This window comes from Rhinopithecus roxellana, chromosome 1 (genome assembly GCF_007565055.1).
Source record: "Rhinopithecus roxellana isolate Shanxi Qingling chromosome 1, ASM756505v1, whole genome shotgun sequence".
NCBI lineage: Eukaryota > Metazoa > Chordata > Mammalia > Primates > Cercopithecidae > Rhinopithecus > Rhinopithecus roxellana.
Window position 1 is genome coordinate 198,990,772 of NC_044549.1, and position 14,515 is coordinate 199,005,286.

Consider the following 14,515-nt stretch of genomic DNA (forward strand, 5'->3'; position numbering starts at 1 on the left):
AGTAGCTGAGGCTACAGGTGCCCACCACCATGCCCGGCTAATTTTTGTATTTTTAGTAGAGAAAGGATTTCACCATATTGGCCAGGCTGGTCTCGAACTTCTGACCTTGTGATCCATCTGCCTCAGACTCCCAAAGTGCTGGGATTACAGGCGTGAACCACTGTGCCTGGCCGTCTTTCGGATTTTCGAGGTAAATGATCATGTGGTCAGCAAACGGTGATGATTTGACTTCCTCTTTACCAATTTGAATGCCCTTTATTTCTTTCTCTTGTCTGATTGCTCTGGCTAGGACTTCCAGTATTATGTTGAAGAGGAGTGGTAAGAGTGGGCATCCTTGTCTTATTCCAGTTCTCAGAGGGAATGCTTTCAACTTTTCCCCATTCAGTATTACATTGGCTGTGGGTTTGTCATAGATGGCTTTTATTACATTATATGTATTAGGCATGTCCCCATATACTGATTTTGCTGAGAATTTTAATCATAAAGGGATGCTGGATTTTACTGAATGCTTTTTCTGCATCTATTGAGATGATCATGTGATTTTTGTTTTTAATTCTGTTTATGTGGTGTATCACATTTATTGACTTGCATATGTGAAACCATTTCTGCATCCCTGGTGTGAAATCCACTTAATCATGGTGGATTATCTTTTTCATATGTTGTTGGATTTGGTTTGCTAGTATTTTGGAAAGGATTTTTGTGTCTATGTTCATCAGCGATATCGAACTCTAGTTTTCTTTTTCGGTTATGTCCTTTCCTGGTTTTGGTATTAGGGTGATGCTGGCTTCATAGAATGAATTAGGGAGGGTTCCCTTTTTCTCTATCTTGTGGAATAGTGTCAAAAGGATCGGCACCAATTCTTCTTTAAATGTCTGGTAGAATTCTGCGTGAATCCATCTGGTCCTGGACTTTTTTTTTTGTAAAAATTGTAAATTACCATTTCAATCTCGCTGCTTGTTACTGGTCTGCTCAGGCTATCTAATTCTTCCTGATTTAAACTAGGAGGACTGTATGTTTTCAGGAATTTATCCATCTCTTCTAGGTTTTCTAGTTTATGTGTGTAAAGGTGTTCATAGTAGCCTTAAATGATCTTTTGTATTTCAGTAGTGTCCGTTGTAATGTCTCCCGTTTCATTTCTTAATGAGGTTTTTTGGATATTCTCTCTTCTTTTCTTTGTTAATCTTAATCTTGCTTGTGGTCTATCAACTTTATTTATCTTTTCAAAGAACCAGCTTTTAATTTCATTTATCTTTTGGGGTTTTTTGTTTGTTTGTTTGTTTCAATTTCATTGAGTTCTGCCCTGGTCTTGGTTATTTCCTTTCTCCTGCTTGGTTTGAGTTTGGTTTGTTCTTGTTTCTCTAGTTCCTTGGGGTGTGTCCTTAGAATGTCAGTTTGTGGTCTTTCAATCTTTTTGATGTAGGTGTTTAGGGCTATTAACTTTCCTCTTGGCACGCCTTTGCTGTATCCCAGAGGTTTTGATAGGTTGTGTCATTATTGTTGTTCAGTTTGAACAATTTTTAAATTTCCATCTTGATTTCATTTTTGACCCAATGCTCATTCAGGAGCAGGTTATTTCTTTTCCATGTATTTGCCTGGTTTTAAAGTTTCCTTTTGGAGTTGATTTCCAGTTACGTTCCACCGTGGTCTGAGAGTGCTCCATATAATTTCAATTTTTGTAAGTTTATTGAAGCTCGTTTTATGGCCTATCATATAGTTTATCTTGGAGAAAGTTCCATGCACTGTTGAATAGAATGTATATTCTGAAGTTGTTGGATGAAATGGTTCTGTATATATATGTTAAGTCTATTTGTTCCAAGGTATACTTTAAATCCACTGTTTCTTTGTTGACTTTCTGTCTTGATGACCTGTTTAGTGCTGTTAGTGGAGTATTAAAGTCCCCTACTATTATTGTGTTGTTGTCTATCTCATTTCTTAGGTCTATTAGTAATTGTTTTATAAATTTGGGAGCTCTAGTGTTAGGTGCATATATGTTTAAGATTGTGATATTTTCCTGTTGGACATGGCCTTTTACCATTATATAATGTCCCTCTTTGTTTCTTTTAACTGCTGTTGCTTTAAAGTTTGTTTTGTCTGATATAAGAATAGCTACCCCTGCACACTTTTGGTGTCCATTTGCATAAAATGCCTTTTTCCATCCCTTTATTTTAAGTTTATGTGAGTCCTTATGTGTTAGATGAGTCTCCTGAAGGCAGTAGATAGTTTATTGGTGAGTTCTTATCCATCCTGCAGTTCCGTATCTTTTCTTTTTTCTTTCTTTCTTTCTTTCTTTTTTTTTTTTTTTTGAGACAGAGTCTCACTCTGTCACCCAGGTTGGAGTGCAGTGGCACAGTCTTGAGGAGTCACTGCAGCCTCTGCCTTCCAGATTCAAGCAATTATCCTGCCTCAGCCTCCCAAGTAGCTGGGATTACAGGTGCATGCCACCACGCCTGGCTAATTTTTGTATTTTTAGTAGGGATGGGGTTTCAACATGTTGGCCAGGCTGGTCTCAAACTCCTGGCTTCAAGTGACCCTCCCACCTTGGGCTCCCAAAGTGCTGGGATTACAGACATGAGCCACCACACCTGGCCAGGTCTGTATCTTTTTAGTGGAGAATTTAGGCCATTTACATTCAATGTTAGTATTGAAATGTGAGTTACCATTCCAGTCATTGTGCTATCTGTGGCCTATGTACCTTGGTTTTTTTGTCTTTTGTTTTTGCTTTTTAAATTCTATTTTTGTTTTATAGGTCTTGTGTGATTTATGCTTTAAAGAGGTTGTGTTTTGATGTGTTTCCAGGATTTGTTTCAAGATTTAAAGCTCTTTTTAGCAGTTCCTGTAGTAGCAACTTGGTAGTGATGAATTCTCTCAGCATTTCTTTGTCTGAAAAAGGTTTTATCTTTCCTTTACATATGATGCTTAGTTTCGCTGGACACGAAATTCTTGGCTGATAATTGTTTTGTTTGAGGAGACTGAAGATAGGGCCCTATCCTTTCTAGCTTGTAGAGTGTCTGCTAAGAAATCTTCTGTAAATCTGATAGGTTTTCCTTTATAGGTTACCTGGTGCTTTTACCTCACAGCTCTTAAAATTCTTTCCTTCGTCTTAACTTTAGATAGCCTGATGACAATGTGCCTAGACAACGATCTTTTTGCAATGAATTTCCCAAGTGTTCTTTGTGCTTCTTATATTTGGATGTCTAGGTCTCTAGCAAGGCCAGGGAAATTTTCCTTGATTATTTCCACAAATGTGTTTTCCAGGTTTTTAGATTTCTCTTCTTACTCAGGAACACTGATTATTCTTAGGTTTGGTTGTTTAACACAATCCCAGTCTTCTTGGAGACTTTGTTCATATTTTCTTATTCTTTTTTGTCTGTGTTGGATTGGGTTAATTCAAAGACCTTGTCTTAGAGCTCTGAATTTCTCTCTTCTACTTGTTAAATTCTATTGCTGAGACTTTCCAGAGCATTTTGCATTTCTACAAGTGTGTCCAATGTTTCCTGAAGTTTTAATTGTTTTTTATTTATGATATCTATTTCCTCCTTGCATTGTTTTTTGGATTTCCTTCCATTGGGCTTTGCCTTTCTCTGGTTCCTCCCTGATTAGCTTAATAACTAACCTCCTAGATTCTTTTTCAGGTAAATCAGGGATTTCTCCTTGGTTTGGATCCATTGCTGGTGAGCTAGTGTGATTTTTTTTTTTTTTTTTTGTTGGGGGAGGGAGTTGTTAAAGAGCCTTGTTTTGTCATATTACCAGATCTGGTTTTCTTGCTCCTTCTCATTTGGGTAGGCTCCGTCAGAGGGAAGGTCTAGGGTTGAAGGCTGTCATTTAGGTTGTTTTGTCCTACAATGTGTTCCCTTGATGTAATACTCTCCCCCTACTCCTATGGATGTGGCTTCCTGTGAGCCAAGATGCAGTGATTGTTATCTCTCTTCTGGGCCTAGCCACCCAGCAAGTCTACCTGGCTCCAGACTGACATTGGGGGTTGTCTGCACAGAGTCCTGTGATGTGAACCATCTATGGGTCTCTCAGTCATGGATACCAGCACCTGTTCTGGTGGAGGTGGCAGTGGGGTGAAATGACTCTGTGAAGGTTCTTAGCTTTGGCCGTTTAATGTTCTATTTTTGTGCTGGTTGACTTCCTGCCAGGAGGTGGCACTTTCCAGAGAGCATCAGCTATGGTAGTATGGAAAGGAGCTGGCCCTGGAACTCCCAAGATTATATGCCTTTTGTCTTCAGCTACCAGGGTGGATAGGGAAGGCCCATCAGCTAGAGGCAGGGCTAAGAGTGTCTGAACTCAGAGTCTCCTTGGGCAGGTCTTGCTGCAGCTGCTGTGGCGGATGGGAGTGAGGTTCCCAGGTCAGTGGAGTTGTGTACCTAGGAGGATTATGGCTGCCTCTGCTGAGTCATGCAGACTGTCAGGGAAGTAGGGCAAAGCCGGCAGTCACAGGTCTCACCTAGCTCCCATGCAATCTGAAGGGTCTGTGTCACTCTCACTGTGCCCCTGCTAACAGCCCTGAGTCTGTTTCCAGGCAGTGGGTGAGAAGGGCTTGAGAACTTGCCCCAGGCTATCCACCTCCAAAAACCAAAGCTGTGAGAGAAAAGGGCTTTGGTTTTTCCCCCACCTGTGGAGTCTGCACACCAGATTCACACCCTCCCCTGAGTTCTGGCCAGGAGGCTTCTCTCCTGGTTCAAATTGTTACAAAGTTAAGCTGGAGATTTCCTTCTCCCTATGGCATTTTCCCCGGTGCCTCTGGCCGCTCTCCTGAAGGATCCCTGTGGTGCCAGGCAGGAGTGGCCTGCTTGGGGACCCAGTGAGCTCCTAGGGCCTTTCCTGCTGCTTCTTCTACCTCTTTATTTTGCTTGGCTCTCTAAATTGACTCAGCTCCAAGTAAGGTCGGAAATTTTTCCCACAAACTAGACCTTCGATTTCTCCAGTGGGGGTGTGTGGTCGGGAGCAGAGGATCTCCATTTCCCACTTCAGCAGTTTGGGTACTCACAGTATTTGGGGTGTCTCCCATGTCCCGAAGGAGCAGTCTGCTTACTTCAGAGGGTCTGTGGGTCCTCTCAGGATTCCAGGTTTGTTCTTGCAGTCGTTCTGGAGCTAAAATTCACTATGCAAGCCTCTACATGCTGCTCTGTCCATCCCAGTTGGAGCTGCAATCTAGTCCTGCCTCCCACCCACCATGATGAATATACTTACTGTTTTTAATCACAAAAGTAGTACCTGTCTGTTGTAAAAACTTCAGTGCCTTAATACAAAGAATAAAATACTAAAGTCCACCTCAACGAGCTTAGCATTTTTTCAGAGATTCTTACCTTTTCACAGACTTCTCTCCTCCAGTTACTTCTTCCCTTTCCTGCGTCGTCAATTTCTCCTTTTATTTGATTATCTCCACCTTCTTACAAATGTATTCATGCATTTTCTTTTTCATTTTTCTTTTCTTTCTTTCCTTCCTTTCCTCCTTCCTTCCTTCGTTCCTTCGATCCTTCCTTTCTTTTCTTTCCTTCTTTCTTTCTTTCCTTCCTTCTCTCTTTTTTTTTTTTTGAGCCTGGGCCTCACTCTGTAGCCCAGGCTGGAGTGCAGCAGGGCAGTCATGGCTCACTGCAGCCTCAAACTCCTGGGCCTAAGCTATCCTCCCACCCCAGCCTCCCAAGTAGCTGGGACCACAGGCATGCAACACCCTGCCTGGCTGATTTTTTAAAAAAGTTTTTGTAGAGAAAAGGTCTTGCTATGTTGACCAGGCTGGTCTCAAACTCCTGGGCTCAACCAATCCTTCCACCTTGGCCTCCCAAAGTGTTGGTATTACAGGCATCAGCCACTGCACCCAGATTAATGCATTTTCTATTACTTTTAAAGGCACCCAAGAAGGGCACTGCCTTCACTTCCACAGTTTTGCTGAAAAAATACAAAACCTGAATAAAGCAAGAGGAATATTCTACAAAATACCTGATTAGTACATCTCTTCAGAAGTGTCAAGGTCATGAAAGGCAAAAAAGAAAGAGAGGCTGTCCCAGCTTGCAGGAGACAAAGGAGACATAATAATTTAGTGCAAAATGTCCATAGGCTGGATCCTAGACTAGGTAATAGAAGGAAACTCCCTCAGTGTGATAAAGACTATTTTTTTTTATCTGTTTCTGAGAAACAAATTATCCTCTAAACAGCAGCTTAAAACTACAAACATAATCTCACACAGCTTCTGGGAATGGCTTAGCTGGGTGGTTCTGCCTCAGGGTCTCCAAGAGGTACTCAGTCAAGCTGTTATCTGGGGCTGCTGTCTTTGAAGACTACACGGGATAGGAGGGTCCATTATGCACGGACCTGGCTGTTGGCAGAGGGCTTCATTTCCTCAGCATATAGCCCTTTCTATAGGCTAATGATGTGGCTTACCCCCAGGGTAAGTGATGCAAGACACACACCGTGAGAATGACCTAGATAGAAGATGCAATATCTCTTATAACCTAATCTAGAAAGTGACATACTATTACTTACGCTGTATTTTATTGGTCATACTAACTGTGGTACAGTGTGGGAAGAAACTACACAAGGGCAAGAATACCAGCAGGTGAAGCTCATTGGAGGCTATCTTAGAGGTGGGACACTACAAAGAGTATTTAAGAAGAACTTAAAGCAAGCGTCATATTTAAAGGTAGAACATTAGAGGCAACCCCATTTAAGTGAGGAACTTATGGAATAAGACAAGGATGCCCACTATCACAGCTATTACAACTTTTATCAAATGTGAAGAAGGCTCTCCTCTTTGGGGACTGTTTATGGTTTCTAGTATTGTTTGACCCTGACTTGCCCTTCAAGTTGAGTCCTGGCCATAGGGGACAAATACTGTTATGGGTGTGACTCTGGAGAGCCAAGCTCCTTTAATGGGACAGTGGCAAGTAAAAATATTTCTGAAGATCCATAAGTTAGAGTGTTAATAACAAACAACACTCTGAAAGGCATAAAATTAAGCAAATGGCGATGGGTATCAGTTCCTTTATTTAACGAAGAAACTTTTACACTCTTTTTGGGATACAAAATTCCAAAACCAATACAAACTCATCCCAGAAAACTAATCCCCAACTAATACAGAATCTGTATTAGTTTCTTATGGCTGCTATAACAAATTACCACAAACTTGGTGGCTTAAAAAAAAAAAACAAACGCATTTATTCTCTTACAAGTCTGGATGTAAGTGAATCCCAAATCAGTTTCACTGGGCAGAAATCAAGGTGTTGGCAGGGACTCACTCCATGTGGAGGCTCTAGGAGATAATCTGTTTTCTTTTTTTTTTTTTTTTGAAATGGAGTTTTGCTCTTGTTGCCCACGCTGGAGTGCAATGATGCGATCCCAGCTCACTGCAAGCTCTGCCTCTCTGGTTCAAGCAATTCTCCTGCCTCAGCCTCCCAAGTAGCTGAGATTACAGGTATGAACCACTACGCCTGGATACTTTTGTATTTTAGTAGAGATAGGGTTTCACCATGTTGGCCAGGCTGGTGTCAAACTCCTGACCTCAAGTGATCCACCCGCCTTGGCCTCCCAAAGTGCTGGGATTACAGGAATGAGCCACCACACCCAGCCTATTTTCTTTTGTTTTTTTAAATTATGGTAAAATATATATATAATGACATTTACCATTTTAACAATTTTTAAATGTACAGTTCAGTGGCATTAAGTACATTCACATTGTTGTGCCAACATCCCCACCTTCCACCCCAGAATTCTTTTTATCTTCCCAAACTGGAACTCTGTACCCCTTAAATAATAACTTCCCATTCCCTCCCCATTACCCTATCCTCTGGCAGCTGCCATTCTGCTTTCCATCTTAGAATTTGACTGCTCTAAGTACCTTATATAAGAGGAATCATACAATATTTGTCCTTCAATGATCACCTTATTTCACTGAGCATTTGATTCATCTATGTACAGTGTGTGTCACAATTTCCTTCCTTAAAGGCTGAATAACATTCCATTGAATGTATATACCATTTTCTTTTATACATTTAGCTGTGGATGGACGCTTTTGTTACTTATACCTTTTTGCTGTAGTGAACAATGCTGCTATAAACATGGGTGTACAAATATCTCTTTGAGGCCCTACTTTCAAACCTTTTGGATATCTACCCAGAACTAGAGTTGCTGGATCACATGAGAAAAATTTGTATTCCTGCCTTTTTCATCTTCAACTGCATGAGCTGCACTCTTTATATTCTTTGGCTCATGGTCCTTTCCTTCATCTTCTAAAACAGCATTGTAGTATCTTGTTTTAGTGGTCATCTTGCCTCTTCTTTCTCAAATTTCTCTCTGCCTCCCTCTTAGAAGGACCCTTGTGATTGCATTTAGGGCCACCTGGCTAATCCAGGCTAATCTCCCTATCTCAAGATCCTTAATGTAATCACATGTGCAAAGTCTCTTTTGCTATATAAGGTGACATTCGCAGGTTCCGGGGAGTAGAACCTGGATATCTTTGGGGGGCATTATTCAACCCCATACAGCTAATAGAAAAAGTAAAAAGAATACAGAAACATTGTTAATAGAAAGGTCCATAAAATCCTACTGTCCCTAGAGATCATCACAGGAAATAGTTTGGGATATAGCTTTTTATATTTCTTTCTATGCATATACTAACAAATGCCTTTCTTTTACTTCCTTTCCTTTTTTAAAAAACAAAAAAATCGGGCCGGGCGTAGTGGCTCAAGCCTGTAATCCCAGCACTTTGGGAGGCCGAGACGGGCGGATCACGAGGTCAGGAGATCGAGACCATCCTGGCTAACACGGTGAAACCCTGTCTCTACTAAAAAATACAAAAACTAGCCGGGCGAGGTGGCGGGCGCCTGTAGTCCCAGCTACCCGGGAGGCTGAGGCAGGAGAATGGCGTGAACCCGGGAGGCGGAGCTTGCAGTGAGCTGAGATCCGGCCACAGCACTCCAGCCTGGGTGACAGTGAGACTCCGTCTCAAAAAAAAAAACCAAAAACCAAAAAACAAAAAACAAAAAAACGAAGCCGGGCGCGGTGGCTCATGCCTGTAATCCCAGCACTTTGGGAGGCCGAGGCGGGCGGATCACAAGGTCAGGAGATCGAGACCACGGTGAAACCCCGTCTCTACTAAAAATACAAAAAATTAGCCGGGCGCGGTGGCAGGCACCTGTAGTCCCGGCTACTCAGGAGGCTGAGGCAGGAGAATGGTGTGAACCCGGGAGGCGGAGCTTGCAGTGAGCCAAGATAGCGCCACTGCACTCCAGCCTGGGGGACAGAGCAAGACTCCGTCTCAAAAAAAAAAAAAAAAAAAAGAGGTAACATTCTATACAGCCCAGCAACTTGTCTGTTTCATTTAATAATGTATTCAAGCAAGCTCTTTAAGAGTGAAAAGGATTTACTTTCATGCTACTGTCTTCTTTGAACTAAAAATAGCAACTTTCCAGTAAAGTAAGTGACTTTTAGAAAAATTCTAGTTGAAATAATCTTCTAGAAATGTCAATGTTAACTGTAATTCAAAATAGGAAAGACAGATTTTCAACCAAAATAAGGTTAGAAGCTGTATTTTGGGTAAGTTAGAGAAAGGGGCACTCTAGTTATATATGGATGCACGTGACATACCTGAAGGCTAAACTGCATCAAGTGTGGCAGGTTAATATGCCAGCCAATGTTTCCATGGTATCAGTTTACATTAAGCATCTGGTGTTCAGAGTGGGACCTGGGTTGAAACCCTGGCTCTGTCATCAACTACATATGTGACCTTAGGTAAGCTATGTCCAGCCTCTGGACCTCAGTGTCCTTGTCTTTGAAGTAAGAGGATTGGACTAGAAGTTCTAACCTCTTTATGATCTTCCGTTCTGCAACTTGAGAAGGGCACTATTCTGCCAGGATGGAGATCCAGTTTTGAATAAAAAATCTTATGACCTGAGCAAGACAGCTCTTTTGGGCCTCAGTTTATTTATCTGTAAAATGAGGAGATTGGACTAGAAAGGAGCTAGATCTTTTCTAGCTCTCACATTCTAGGACAGTGAGTCTTCAAACTGAATGTGTCTAGGATCAATTAGGGGTCTTGTTAAAATTCAGAGTCTGATTCAGAAGGTCTGGGGCAGAGACTGAGTTTCTCATTTCCAGCAAATTTCCAGGTGAGGCAATAACAAGGTATTTGGATGTTAAACTATTAGGAAACCTTGTTAGAGATATGGAAATGGGCATAAGAGAATATTGTATGTCCCTTGAGTGGAGTATTGGGGGATTATCTGATGCTATAGGAGCGCACACCTTTGCTTGCCTTTCTGTTAACTAGCTATTGTTCATCTCTGTAAGAATAGAAGCTAAATTATGGAATATGAGGCCGGGCACAGTGGCTCACACCTGTAATCCCAGCACTTTGGAAGGCCAGGGTGGATCACTTGAGGTCAGGAGTTCAAGAGCAGCCTGGCCAACATGGCGAAACTCCTTCTCTACTAAAAATGCAAAAATTAGCCAGGCATGGTGGTGTGCGCTTGTAGTCCCAGCTATTTAGGAGGCTGAGGCAGGAGAATTGCTTGAACCCGGGAGGCGGAGGTTGCAGTGAGCTGAGATCGTGCCACTGCATTCCAGCCTGGGCAACAGAGTGAGACCCTGTCCCAAATAAATAAATAAAAATGTAGAATATGGATACAGTAGTCCCCCTTATGTTCAGTTTCACTTTCTGAGGTTTTGGTTACCTGCGGTCAACCAAGGGCCGAAAATATTAAATTAAAATGTTCAGCAATAAATAATTCATAAGTTTTAAGTTGCATACCATTCTGAGTAGTGTGATGAAATCTTGCTACATCCTGCCTGGGATGTGAACCATTGTGAATCATCCCTTTGTCCAGCATATACACGCTATATAGCTACCCAACTTAGTAGCCATCTCGGTTATCAGACTGACAGATCACAATAAGAAGGGTGAGGACAGTACAATAAGCTATTTTGAGAGAGACCACAGTCATATAACTTTTATTACCGCATATTGTTACAATTGTTCTATTTTATTATTGGATATTTTTGTTAATATTTTACTGTTGCCTAATTTACAATTTAAACCTTATCATAGGTATGTATGCATAGTGAAGAAAAACAGTATACATAGAGTTCAGTACTGACCCAGTTTCAGGCATCCCCTGAAGGTCTTGAAACATGTCTCATGAGAATAGGAGGGACTACTGTAATCATGTGATGAATTTTCTTTGGTAGAGATACGATTTCAAGCCTGTAAGAAAGAAATGGCTCCCAAACATTACTTTTTCCCGTCCTATAGGATATTAACCAATTTTGCACAATTAGCAAACTCATTTCAGTATTCTTGACTGCCCACATATATGAGTTCTTCAAGTTCTCCTTTAAACCGGTTTTACCTTTTTGAAAATTATGCTCTAACACCACTGGTTCTTTGCAATTCATTGATTTGTTGATTTATTACAAGCATGAAACATTTGCCGGGTGTGTTACAGTGCGGGCATGAGATATACAAACTCCTCTAGGAAAGGGAAGGCATCATGCTTTCCTGACTCCCAGCACACTTGCCAGGTAAGAAAAGTACCTTACCCCAAACCTATTCTTGACCAGGTAATTCCACCCCCCGCCCCAGGGATAGAGGATTACGCAATATAGTGGAAGAAGGTGCCTCACTAATCAAGCGGTCAATTAGGAATCAAGAGGTCAAGACCTGCCCAAGCCCAGGAGGCAGTTGTTGCTACGCTGGGATTCAAACCCTGAGGTCTGGGCTACATCCCAGGGCTCTTTTCACCAGCTGCCGCCTAGTTTACTCTGAGGCCACTAAATCAACGGCTTTCATCCGTCTGCTGTAATTATAATAATTTGAGCCCCACACGTCTACAGCTTTGCCGACGCCAGAGCGGTTGAAGGGCGTGCCAGAGGCCGGGGGGGCGGAGCCCAGGGCCGACGCGCAGATGCCCCGCCCGACCCGGCGGGCTGCTGGGAGTTGAGGACTGGGTTGCTCTCTCTCCTTCTCCGGTCCCGCCCCCTTCTGTCTGTGTCGACGGCGGACGCTATCTATAAAGTTGTTGTTTTGACAACATGGCGGCGCCCATGATGCGTGGCAGGGCAGTGCTCGCCTAAAGGTGGAAAACGAGAAATAGAGGAGCCGCAGGCCAGAGCCTGTGAGCAGGTAAACCCCTGGACCGGGCGCAGCGAGATGAGAGACGAAACCCGGTCTCTTCTTCCTCCGGCTCGGGAGAGTCTGACTTGCTGAGGGCAGGAAGGGAAGGTGCGGGCTGAGTTAGGTGGTCCTGGAACGTTGCGGTTTCCACACTGAGAATATCTGAGATGCAGGTCTTCAGGATCTTTGAGCCACCTACCCCACTGATAGCTCTGGACTCTTTCCCAGAAAAATGCACATATACACGTAGTTTTGTACTCAAGCTCCCCTCTCCACTGCTCCCCTATCCCAGTTCATCCTTGGATCTTTGCTCCCCAGACTAGGGGTTTAGACCCAGTTGAAGGTCATCCCTTGCCTCTTTGGGGCCCACAGGTCGTTTTCACATGTTAGGGCTCCGAGGTCCTCAGAAAGATGAGGTTCCAGACAAGAAATCTGCCTGAGGTCACAGGTAATTAGTAGCTGCAAAATCCAAGATACTTATTTGTTTTCACAAAACTTGGTTTCTTTAAGATGAATTTTCCCAGGTGCATTCTTGCACTTTCTTTTGAGTGTTGTGCACAGATGCCCTTGTGTGCTTCTCCCCTGTGTTCTGTTTCTTTTTCTGCCTCCTACTCTTCTAGGCTTCTCTGTCCATATATGATCTCATTTTTGGTCCAATTCTCAGGCGCTTCCTATTCTCAAAAACCTTAACCTTAAGCTCCAACTGAGATTGAGGTCAGGGTTGATTCTAAAGAGGGGTGGATTAGTGGGAATTGATTCTTTGGAAGGATGTGGAAGAAGAGACAAGATTCTAAGCATCTAGGGACGGAACTGGAGGAGCTAGAGCTAAGGAAGAAAAGGGCCAAGTTGATCATAATAAGACATGAGCCACACCTTTCACATCGTCATATCCTCACAGCCGTTTAATAAAATGGCTGCTCTTCACTGTCAATAAGAGGCAGTCCATCAGGGCTTTGGTGGAGGGGTACTTGGAGTGGCCAAGAACAAGGCCTGGGAAGTAAGGGAAAGGAATAGGGCTGAACCCTAGGAAGTTCAGTGATGAATCACAGCCGTGAATAGTGACTATATGTTGATTCTTGTGAGTCCCCTTATGGGATTAGAATTTGAGTGGGGTCTTGGGGACTCCTAACCCCAAAAGATATGAACTATTCTTAAAAAGTCTTAACACAGGTTATCAGATTACTCCCCCAAAAAGGTGGAATCAATTTATGTTCCTACCAGCAGTTATTTTAAAAATGCATATTTCTTTTTCATTTGCCAATCTGGTAACTGAAATTTCATTGTTTTAATTTGCATTTATTTGATTAGTTGTAAAGTTTATCTTTTTCAGATTAACCATTTGTATGTTCTCTTTATTAACCATTTATATGTCATCTTTGTTATTTTCTTTTGCCCATTTTTAAAATTTGATTTTTAGTGTTTCTTTTCTCACACGTGAACTCAGGAGTAGAATAACCTTTTGTTTTTGCAGTTTTGGTGAACATTTTCTCATAGCTAATTGTTTGCTTTCCAATTCTGTTCTTAATGATTTTGATATACAGATATTTTACATTTTTAGCATCAGATTTATTAATATTTTCCTTTGTGAATTTTTTCATTGTTTCATTGTTTTTATACATTGTTTTATACATTTCATTGTTTTTATACTCAGGACAGAACATCCTGCACCCTCTTAAGATTTATTAAATACTCATCTGTAGTCCAGGCGCGATGGCTCACACCTGTAATCCCAGCACTTTGGGAGGCTGAGGCAGAGTGATCACGAGGTCAGGAGTTCAAGACCAGCCTGGCCAACATAGTGAAACGCCATCTCTACTAAAAATACAAAAACTTAGCTGGGCATGGTGGCGTGTACCTGTAATCCCAGCTACTCGAGAGACTGAGGCAGGAGAATTGCTTAAACCCTGGAGGCGGAGGTTGCCATGAGCCGAGATCACACCATTGCATGATCTCATTGCGACAGTGCAAGACTTTGACTAAAAACAAACAAACAAACTCATCTGTATTTTTATTTTGTTTTATGGTACTTAAAAAAATTCTTATTTATTTTATTTTATTTTTTCTTATTTCTGCTTTTCAGATCGAGACCTACAGATAAAAAACATTATTTAATCTGTCTGGGATTTACTCCAGCTTATGATTTGAGGTGGGACTCTAATTTTAAGTTTTTCTCCTCTCTGTCGAATAATCTATTACTATCTAATCTGCTCCTGCTTTTTAAAAAAAATGAACTTTAAATGCTTTTAAATACCCAGATCTGTTTCAGGATTCTCTAGTTCACTGGTTTATTTAAGCAAAGCAGAGGTCATTAGTGAGCCAGGTATTATGTAAACATTTTTAGAAAGCTTATTCTTGTTGTGTAGACAGAGCAGTTTAAGTCACTGTATTTTATAATTTTGTTGTGCC

The 14,515-nt window shown here is 41.9% G+C and overlaps 1 protein-coding gene across 2 annotated transcripts in view; it reads left to right on the plus strand.

Moving 5' to 3' along the window:
• Positions 1 to 11,943: 11,943 nt before the first annotated feature.
• Positions 11,944 to 14,515, plus strand: part of LARS2 (leucyl-tRNA synthetase 2, mitochondrial) — a 161,765-nt gene continuing 159,193 nt past the window's right edge. Inside the window, exons 1-2 of one of the 2 annotated variants that reach the window (XM_030936067.1) lie at positions 11,944 to 12,118; positions 14,190 to 14,255. The gene's annotated coding sequence lies outside the window, so the exon portion shown is untranslated. The remainder of the gene's footprint in view (positions 12,119 to 14,189; positions 14,256 to 14,515) is intronic. The other variant, XM_010374389.2, reaches the window with a different exon arrangement.